Source organism: Oryctolagus cuniculus, chromosome 21 (assembly GCF_051225735.1).
Source record: "Oryctolagus cuniculus isolate XC-2025 breed Fujian yellow rabbit chromosome 21, ASM5122573v1, whole genome shotgun sequence".
In the NCBI taxonomy this organism is placed as follows: Eukaryota; Metazoa; Chordata; class Mammalia; order Lagomorpha; family Leporidae; genus Oryctolagus; species Oryctolagus cuniculus.
In genome coordinates, this window is record NC_142887.1 from 41,278,237 (window position 1) to 41,289,276 (window position 11,040).

The 11,040-nt window shown below is 38.3% G+C and overlaps 1 pseudogene; it reads left to right on the plus strand.

The window, feature by feature from the left end:
- The first annotated feature begins 8,638 nt into the window (after positions 1 to 8,638).
- Positions 8,639 to 8,706, plus strand: LOC149119955 (U6 spliceosomal RNA; annotated as a pseudogene).
- Positions 8,707 to 11,040: the final 2,334 nt, after the last annotated feature.

Below are 11,040 nucleotides of genomic sequence, written 5' to 3' on the forward strand. Positions count from 1 at the left end.
AACTCAGACCCCGAAAACATTTAGTAAATTGCAACACAAGAAACCACAAATCAGCTGAGGCACCCAAAACAATGACAGCAAGCCAGAAGTGGAGCAAGCCAACAGCTGTGCCCTGATTGAAAAAGAACCTTCCTCTTGTGCCCTGAACTCAATATGCCAGCCTCAAAACCAAAGCTCACATCAGAAAATTCATTACAAACCATGATAAATAAGAAAAAAGAGAAAAAAGCCAAAGAAATGCAAGAATCCATAATGATATAGGGCTTGATTTAGTCGCTAGGCAACCGGCTGTTCCCGGATTCATCCACCCCTCCAGCTGACTGCCTGTGGAATTCTGACTGAATTAACCTGAAAATCACAGTGAAACTCAGTTTGGAGGCAATTAATATCTGTCACCTCAGCCAAAGTGTTCCATTTTTTTTTCCAAAACACAAAAACTCACCTTGGTCATGTTACCTGTAGATTTCTAAGCTTCAAATGCCTATTTGTTGGGTTCTTTATTTCATAATGGCTACTCTATACAAACTCTTCTTTGCATTGCATCAGCATACAAAATTTGGGAAGGAAGAAGGCAAAGCCAACTCAGTCCCTGAAAACATTTGGGAAATTGCCACACAAGAAACCACAAATCGGCTGAGGCACTCAAAACAATGACAGCAAGCCAGAAGTGGAGCAAGCCAACAGCTGTGCCCTGATTGAAAAAGAACCATCCTCTTGTGCCCTGAACTCCATATTGCAGCCTCAAAACCAAAGCTCACATCAGAAAATTCATTACAAACCATGATAAATAAGAAAAAAGAGAAAAAGCCAAAGAAATGCAAGAATCCATAATGATATTGGGTTTGATTTAGTTGCAAGGAACTGGCTGTTCCCAGATTCATCCACCACTAAAGCTGACTGCCTGTGGAATTCTGACTGAATTAACCTGACAATCGCAGTGAAACTCAAGAAACCAAATTTCAGCTGAGGCACCCAAAACAAAGACAATAGCCAGAATTGGAGCAAACCAACAGCTGTGCCCTGTTTGAAAAAGACCATTCCTCAGGTGCCCTGAACTCTATATTGCAGTCTGAAAACCAAAGCTCACATCAGAAAATTCATTACAAACCATGATAAATAAGGGAAATGTGAAAAAGCCAAAGAAATGCAAGAGTCCTTTGTGATATTTGGCTGGATTTAGACACAAAGAAACTGGCTGTTTCCAGATTCATCCCCCCCTTCCACAGACTGACTCTGGAATTCTGATTGAATTCACCTCAATATCGCACTCACACTCATTTGGGAGGGAATTAGAATCTGTCCCCTCAGCAGAAGCGTTCTATGTCATTTTCCAAAACACAGAAACTCATCTTGGTTGTGTTGCCTGTAGATTTCTAATCCTGAAATGGCAATGCGCTGTGTTTTTTTTTTTCTTTCATAATGGCTACTCTCCAAAACATGCTTGTATTGCATCAGAATACAAAATTTGGGAATAGGAAGGCAAAACCGACTCAGACCCAGAAAACATTTACGAAATTGGCACTCAAGAAACCACAAATCGGCTGAGGCACCCAAAACAATGACAGCAAGCCAGAATTGGAGCAAGCCAACAGCTGTGCCCTGGTTGAAAAAGAACATTCCTCTTGTGCCCTGAACTCAATATGCCAGCCTCAAAACCAAAGCTCACATCAGAAAATTCATTACAAACCATGATAAATAAGAAAAATGAGAAAAAAGCCAAAAAAATGCAAGAATCCATGATGATATTGGACTTGATTTAGTCTCAAGAAAACCGAATGTTCCCGGATTCATCCACACCTCCAGCTGATGCCTGTGGAATTCTGACTGAATTAACCTGAAAATCACAGTGAAACTCAGTTTGGAGGCAATTAATATCTGTCACCTCAGCCAAAGTGTTCCATTTTATTTTCCAAAACACAAAAACTCACCTTGGTCATGTTACCTGTAGATTTATATTCTTCAAATGCCCATTTGTAATGTTTTTTATTTCATAATGGCTACTCTGTCCAAACTCTTGTTTGTGTTGCGTCAGAATACAGAATTTGGGAATGAAGAAGGCAAAGCCAACTCAGACCCAGAAAACATTTAGGAAATTGCCACACAAGAAACCACAATCGGCTGAGGCACTCAAAACAATGACAGCAAGCCAGAATTGAAGCAGGCCAACAGCTATGCCCTGTTTGAAAAAGACCATTCCTCCTGTGCACTGAACTCTATATTGCAGCCTCAAAACCAAAGCTCACATCAGAAAATTCATTACAAACCATGATAAAAAGGAAAAAGAGAAAGAAGCCAAAGAAATGCAAGAGTCCTTTGTGATATTGGGCTTGATTTAGTTGCAAGGAAACCAGCTGTTCCCGGATTCATCCACCCCTCCTAGCTGACTCGCTGTGGAATTCTGATTGAATTCACCTGAAAATCGCACTTACTCTCGATTTGGAGGAAATTAATATCTGCCCCTCAGTGGAAGGGTTCTATGTCATTTTCCAAAACCCAAAAACTCATCTTGGTCATGTTGCCTATGATTTCTAATCATGAAAACCCAATATGTTCTGTTTTTCAATTTCCTGATGGATCCTCGTTCTAAACCCTTGTTTGTATTGCATCAGAATACACAATTTGAAAAGGAAAAAGGCAAAACCAACTCAGAGCAACAAAGCATTTAGGAAAAAGTCGCTCAAAGTGAAAAATTGCCTGAGGCACCCAAAGCAATTACAGAAAGCCAGAATTGGAGAGAAACAACAGCTGTGCCCTAATTGAAAAAGACCATTCCTCTGGTTCCCTGAACTCCTTAAGCCAGCCTCAAAACCACAACCCACATCAGAAAATTTATTACAAACCATGATAAATAAGAAAATGTGAAAAATGCAAAAAAGAAAAAGAAATGCAAGAGTCCTTCGTGATATGGCGCTTGTTTTAGTACAAGGAAACCAGCTGTTTCCGGATTCATCCACCCCTCCCAGCTGACTGACTGTGGAATTCTGATTGTATTCACCTGAAAAGAGAGAACATTTATAAGTATATTGGGACTGTGGAACCTGTCATTTACCAATCACATGTTAGACTGAATCATAGACCAAATATAGGGAAGAAATCCTATGCATGTAAACCTTGTGGGAATTCATTCAGTATTAAATACCCTCCATCACAGCACTCATATTGTGGAAAACCCTCATGTGTGTAATGATTGTGTGGAAACCACTCACCAGAAGTCAGATCTCATTAGACATCAGAGAATTCACACAGGGTTGAAATCTTACAAATCTAATGACTGTGGGAAGTTCTTTGGCCAGAAGAAACACCTCATAAATCATCAGAGAATTCACACAGGTGAGAAACCTTTTGAATGTAATGACTGTGGAAAATCCTTTGGCCAGAAGGCAAACCTCATAAATCATCAGAGAATTCACACAGGTGAGAAACCTTATGAATGCAATTACTATGGAAAATCCTTTGGCCAGAAGGCAAACCTCATAAATCATCAGAGAATTCACAGAGGGGAGAAACCTTATGAATGCAATCATTGTGGAAAAGCCTTTGCTGAGAAATCAAAGCTCACAAAGCATCAGACAATTTGTACTGGGGGAAACCTTATGATTGCAATGACTGTGGAAAAACCTTTGCTGAGAAGTCAAACCTCAGAAAGTATCAGAGCCTTCACACCATGGAGAAAGCTTATAAATGAAATGACTGTGGAAAAGCCTTTGGTCCCATCCTTGCATACCAAGGATAAATCCCACTTGGTCTGGGTGGATGATCTTTCTGATGCATTGTTGGATTCAATTGGCCAGAATTCTGTTGCAGATCTTTGCATGTATGTTCATCAGGGAAATTGGTCTATAATTACTTTCTTTGTTGCACTTTTTTCAAGTTTAGGAATGAAGGTGATGTTGGCTTCATAGAAAGAATTTGGGAGAATCGCCTCTCTCTCAATTGTTTTGAATAACTTGAGAAGAATTGCAGTTAGTGCTTTAAATGTCTGTTAGAATTCAGCAGTGAAGCCTTCCAGTTTTGGGGTTTTCTTGGTAGTGATGGTCTTTATTACTGGTATCATTTCCATCTGGTTATGTGTGTGTTTAGGTTTTCTATATCTTTGTTGCTCAATTTAGGTAGGTTTTATGGATGGAAGGATGGTGGAAAGCCTCTTTGCTGTACTTCATAACTCATAAGATATCAGAGTATCCACACAGGGAATTTTCTACTTGACCTTTTTGTGCAAGTTATATCTCATGAAATATTAGAGAATTCACCAAGGGGAGAAATGCATGAATATAATACATGTGAATAGCCTTTGTGGTGCAAATCAGACCTCATCAAACATAAAAGAATTCTCATGGGGAGCAATTTTATGAATGTAATGACTCAGAGCCTTTTACCATAATTCAGCCCTCATTGTACATCATCAAATTCATATAGGGAAAAACTCCTTTGAAAGTAAAATCCCTTTAATTAGAAGCCATACCTCATAAGACAACAGGGAATTCACGTGGGAGAGAAACCTTATGGGTGTAATGAGTGTTGGAAAGCTCTGCCCAAATCTCTCCTTATATCAGAATGCACAACATATATATCTAATGAATGAAATAAATGTGAGAAAGTCATTTCACATAGGTAATGCCTCATAATCCATCATGGAATTTGAACAAGGGAGAGACCTTAACAATATAATGAATGTGGAAGAGCTTTTCTCCAAAATTCATGTAAGTATTGTGACAAAACCTTTTGCTGGAAATCACATCCTATCCAACAGAGACTCATGTAAAGGAGAAAGCTTATAAATATTATTAGAGTCAGAAGTCAATGGTACATCAGAGAATTGACACAGGTGGTTTCTTAGGCGTATACTGATTGTGCAAAAACATTTTCTTTATTTCAGGCTTGTATAGACACAGAATTCACAAAAGGTGATAGTCTTTGCATGCTGTAAATACAATAAAACCTTTAGCCAGAAATTAGACATCAACAGACTTCAGAGAATTCATAAGGAACAAAAGTCTATGCAATGAATTTGGAAAATGTATTTCTGTTATAAATCAGTCTTCAATTCCCATGAATAGACTCACAAATGAGAAAACATGCATGCATAGAAAAGTTTTGTACCATAAATTATCTCTAGATGGTAAACTAATATATCACACAAAAGAAATATCATGAGTGTAATGGAATTGGGAAACCCTTTGCTATAAGGCCGATTTCCAGAAAGCTTAGCAAGATTACAGAAAAGTCTCTGAAAATGTAACATGTCTGAAAGATTTGTTGGCATCACAAACTGGAGGATAGCTCAAGTGCATGTGTTTTTGTGCCTGGCATCCAAATTGATATCTCTTTTTCTTTGATGAATTCCTTGTTTATTTATTTAGCAGATTTAGAGACAAAGGATTCCTGTCCATTGATTTACTACTATATGCCCACAATTGCCATGGTAAAGTATATGGCAAAAACTGAGTGCTGGGGGCTGTGAATCTGATTCATCACTGATAACATTGAAGACATTGGTTCCTGGTTCTTATGCTGCTATGCATGGAAATGTTTCTCTAATTTCATTTTCAAATAGTTCATTGTTAATATAAAGAAATGCTTCTAATTTTTAAAATTTCATTGAAATAATTTGTGATTAATGTGTCCTAGTCATGCATTATTACAGGGTGTAGTGCAATATTTGCACACATTTATGCAGTAAAAAGTGATCAAGCTAAGCAACTACAGTTTTATTAAGTTTTTAAAGAGTTATTTATTTGAAAGACAGAGTTACAGAGAGAAGTAGCAGCAGAGAGAGAGAGAGGTCTTCCTCTGCCGGTTCACTCCCCAGATGGCCACAATGGCCGGAGCTCTGCCAATCTGATTCCAGGAACCAGGAGCTTCTTCCAGATCTCCCACTTGGGTGCAGGGACCCAAGGACTTGGGCCATCTTCTACTGCTTTCCCAGGCCATAGCAGAGAGTTGGATCAGAAGAGGAGCAGCCAGGACTAGAACTGGTACCCACAGGGGATGCTGGTGCTTCAGGCCAGGGTGTTAGCCCACTGTGCCATAATGCTGGCCCCCAAGCAACTACAGTTTCTAATTCTTCTCCATGATTTGAGACTACCAGTTCCTCTCTTTCAGTTCTTTACACAGAACCTAATATGGTTGAATGTAGTCATCTCATTATATTATGGGGCACCAGAAGTTCTTTCTGCCTCTTTGATTTTTGATACCTATTATCCAATCCCCCTCTATCCCTAGCTGCTTCCCTTCTCAGCCTCTAGTAATCACAGTTCTGTGTTCAGATCCATTATTTTCTTTCACTTCCACATGCGACAAGGACCAGGTGACATTTGTGTTCCTGCTTCTGGCTTATTTCAATTAATTTAATAATATTTTGTTCTTTTTTTGTATCTAAAAGAGGTTGCCCTGTCCATTGTTTTTCACTGATGGACAGCTAGATTGGTTTCACATCCTGGCTGCAGTGAACTGTGTTATAGTGGCTGTGTTATGGGAAAATTGCTGTATCTTTGATATGCTCTCCTCCTTTCCTTCTAATAAAATTTCCTTATTCTATATAGCCAAGAGCAAGATAACTCTCACATGGTAGGTCAATTTTTATCTTAGTTTAATTTTTGTTATTTATTTGAAAGAGTTACAATAGAGGTAGAGACACAGAGAGGTCCTCCATTAGCTGGTTCGCTCTACAGATGACTACAAAGGCCAGAGTTATGCCATTCTGAAACCTGGAGACAGGAGCTTCCTCTGGGTCTCCCTCATGGGTGCATGGGCCCAAGGACTTGGGCCATCTTCTACTGCTATCCCAGGAGATAGCAGAGAGCTGTATTGGAAGAAGAGCAGCTGGAACTAGAACTGGCACCCAAATGGGATGCTGGCCCTTCAGGCCAGGGCTTTAACTCACTGCACAACAGCGCCAGCCCCAATTTTTATCCTTTTTAAGGAATGACCATACTGTTCTGCATAACATCTGTACTAACTTGTGTTTTCACCTACCATATATGGTGGTTTTCTTTTCCCATGTGCTCTCTAGCATTTGTTATTTTTTATCAGTTTGGCATAAAAATGATATAGTATTGTTCATGTTTTTGTGTATTTTGAAATCAGTTAATTTGTTTATTAAATCTTTATTATTTGAAAGGTGGATTTAGAGAGAGAGGGAAAGACATAGATAGCTTTCATCTGCTGGCTCACACCCCAGAGAGTTTCAACAGTTGAGCCTGGGGCATGCTGGAGTCAGGAGCTTCATCCAAGTCTCCCACATGAGTGGCAAGGACCTGAGTCCTTCTTCCATCTTCTGCTGGTTTCCCAGGTGTTTAGCAGTGAGCTAAATTGGAAGTGGAGATTCCTAAACTCAAAGTGGAACTCAGATGTTATGCTGGCCTCACAGATTGCAGCTTTCCCCACTTGGCCACAATGCCAGCCCCTCTATCAATTTAATTCCTCAAAAATAGCTCAGTAATGTTGGCATCTATCTCATTTTGTTTTTTCTCTGTTATTATTCAACTTATTGATGTCTTATTTTTGTTCACATTATTCCTCTCAATTGCTCTACCTGAGGTGAGTAGGGCTGCTGTGTTGCTTAAATGAAGTGTATGCTTTAGATTACTCATTTAATGAGTGCATGTCATTCACATAGCACTTCACTGAAGTTCTACTATGTCCCAAATCCTCTTCTAGGCACAGAATTTAGACCACTTTTCTCTTAGGCCCAGATCTTGCCTTTAACATACTACTTGGAATTTAGTAGCTCATGAAATCTGCAGACTGCATAAATGAATGAATATTTTGAGGGCTGTGCTTTTGTGGAGGAACTTCATAGGAGACCGAAGGAATAAAATAAATCAAAAGTATCCACAGTATATAGAATGTATACTATTTTACAAGTCACAGAGAAGAAGAAGAAGAAGAAGGAAAGTAGTAAGACTAGAAAGTTTGTGGCAAGACTAACAGGCGCTGGTCAAGAACTTAATAAGCACATTAGGAAAGCAGTAAGGTTTCTTTTTTTTTTTTTGAGGAAAAGTTTTTATTTCTAGTGATGAAATTGGCTACAGAACATTATGAAAGTTTAAAAATACAAAGAGAAATTGTCTATAATTAATAGATTCAAAATTTGACAATCAGTGAATATCATTATTAGTCATTACCAACAACAGTTATTGATTTGAAAGGCAGAGTGACAGGAAGAGGGAACCACCGCTTCACTCCCCAGACACTTGCAATAGCCAAAGCTTGACCAAGCCACAACCAGGAACTGGGAATTCATTCTGGATGTCCCATTTGGGTGCAGGGACCCAAGCACTTCTGCCATCCTCCGTCTCCTCCCAGGGTGCACACTAGCAGAAACTTGCCTCAAAGCAGAGAAGCTACCACTCAAGCCAGGCATTTGTATATGGGATGTGGGTGTGTGGTGGTGATAGCAAGCCCTCATGGATAAAAAAAAAAAAAAAAAAAAAAAAAGTTATTTCTATGCCAAGGAAATTACTCTGTAGTCTTTCTCTTATAAACTACGTATTGCTGAACCTAGATAATTTTTCCTTTATTTAACAATGACATGAAAATGTCAGTTGAGTTGGCTTTCCTGAAGACCTTGTTTCTTGAATATTAGTGGCTAGCTGAGATAAATTCTTTTCATCTCTTTCTCGCTTCGGCAGCACATGTGCTCGCTTCGGCAGCACATATACTAAAATTGGAATGATACAGAGAAGATTAGCATGCCCCTGCGCAGTAAGGTTTCTTTACCTCCCTGTAGGCTCTGCTCTCCAGAGGTGAACAGGGTCCTCTAAACCCACTTGCTGCACACACAAACACCTGAGTGTTGTATTCTCCCACAGGTGTTGGAGACTGATATGGTGTTCTGATTTATATTTACATAATGGCTAGTGACATCGGGCATATTCACATGTTTTGACCATGTACATTTCTTCTGAGAAATGTCTATTCAGATCCTTGCCTGTTTCTTCACTGTATTTTTTGGAGTTTTTCCAATTCATGTAAATGTTCTGGAAATCTGTAAACATTCAGAGTTTTAATTTTTCCTGCCATCTGTTCATTGTATCTACACTCTGATGTTTACTTTGTTGTGAAGAAGTATCTTAGTTGGATATACTCAAATGTCTCTGTTTTTATTTTTGTGACTATTGCTATTGGAATCTTACCCAAAAGCTATTGTGTGTTGACAATATTTAGAGTTTCCCTATGTTTACTTGGGTTTGGGTCTTATGATTACATTTTAATTCACTGTGAGTTCACTTTCACATAATGTAAGAGATGTTGGAGTCTCTTTTCAGGCTTCTACATATGGATAATCAAGTTCCTCTGCACCACTTGTGAAAGAGATTCTTCTTTCTCCAGTTCATTTTAGTTCCTTTGTTAAATATGAGTTGCTGGTAGAAATTTGGGTTTATTTCTATGCTACCAAGTCTTTTCCATTGAACTATGTGTCTGTTATTATATCAGTGCTAACACTTCTTCTTTTTTTTTTGCAGTATATTTATTTGAAAGGCAGAGTTACAGAGAGGTAGAGGCAGAGAGAGAGAGAGGTCTTCCATCCACTGGTTTACTCCCCAAATGGTCACAATGGCCGGAGCTCTGTTGATCTGAATCCAAGTGTCAGGAGCTTCTTCCAGGTCTCTATGCAGGTGCAGGGGCCCAAAGACTTTGGCCATTTTCTACTTTTTTCTCAGGCTATACCAGAGAGGGGTATAAGAAGTGGAGCAGCTGGGAAACATACTGGCACCCATATGAGATGCCGGCACTGCAGACGGTGACTTTACCTGCTTTGTCATAGTGCTGACCCCTGTAATATGTCTTAAAATATGGTGTGATGTCTCCAGCTTTTTTTTGCTTTATAATATTGCTTTAGATGTTAAGCATCTCTCATGTTTCTATGTGAATTTTAGCATCATTTTTTCTAGCTCTGAGAACATCGTTGGTATGTTGATTGGGATTACATTGAATTTGCAAATTGCTTTTGGTAGTATGGATATTTTGGTATTATTCTTCCCATTCACAAACATAAGTTTTCTGTGAGACTGTCAAAAAGCCTTGACAAAAATTGGACTTTATTACACAAAAATTCATCACTTTTTGGGATCATTTAAATCCATAATTTTGCACTAATATTTGATAAATAATTAAAGACTTTGAGCATTTTAGTAGGAGAAATTAAAATATTTATCAATTTATTCAAATATTGTTTAGATGTGATATTCAAATATTGTTTAGAGCCATTGTCTATATTCCCTCTAAATTACGATCTTTTTGCTTTTTGCCTGTTAAACTTGTCCCTTGATTCAAGAACCCTTTTTAATGTAATGTAAACTGAAAATGTCATTTCATAAGCTAAAAAAAATGACAAAGAAGGAAAAAGAAGGGAGGGAGGTTGAGTATATAATTATGTTCTCCGAATTTTTTCTATAAAACATATTGAATCATTTAAAAGCTAATTAAAATTAAACTCAAAATTGGACCATTATGACCAATACTTAAAACAAGTGATTAAAAACTGTAGATGTCTTCAATTTTGATTATCATTCTTCTTTAGAATATCTGAAAGAAATCCGGCTTCTCACTTTAAAATATACCAGTGTGTTAGAATTCAGTATTAAATGACTTTGTTTAAAAGTTTTATTTAATCTATTGCTTTAAGTAGTAATACTATGGCCATTGTAAAACAAAATCCTTATCATTTTTCATAAAACAGAAAGGGCCTTTAAAACATCATCACTAAAAATATTAAGAGACCTAAAATATAACATTCTTAAAACCCAAGTGATACCATTCAAAATTTTCAAATATGCAGGGATAGTTCATGTCAAGTAACTAAATAATTGTTAAGTGTATATATGGAATAGCTTCTATAAATTCTTTTGGCAAGGGCTGGCACTGTGGCATAGTGGGTGAGGCTGCCACCTGCAGTGCTGGTATTCCATAGGGGCATCAGTTCAAGACCTGGCTGCTCCACTTCCTATCCAGCTCTCTGCTATGGCCTGGGAAACACTATAAAATGGTGCAAGTCCTTGGGCCCCTGCACCTGCATAGGAGACCAGGAAGAGGCTC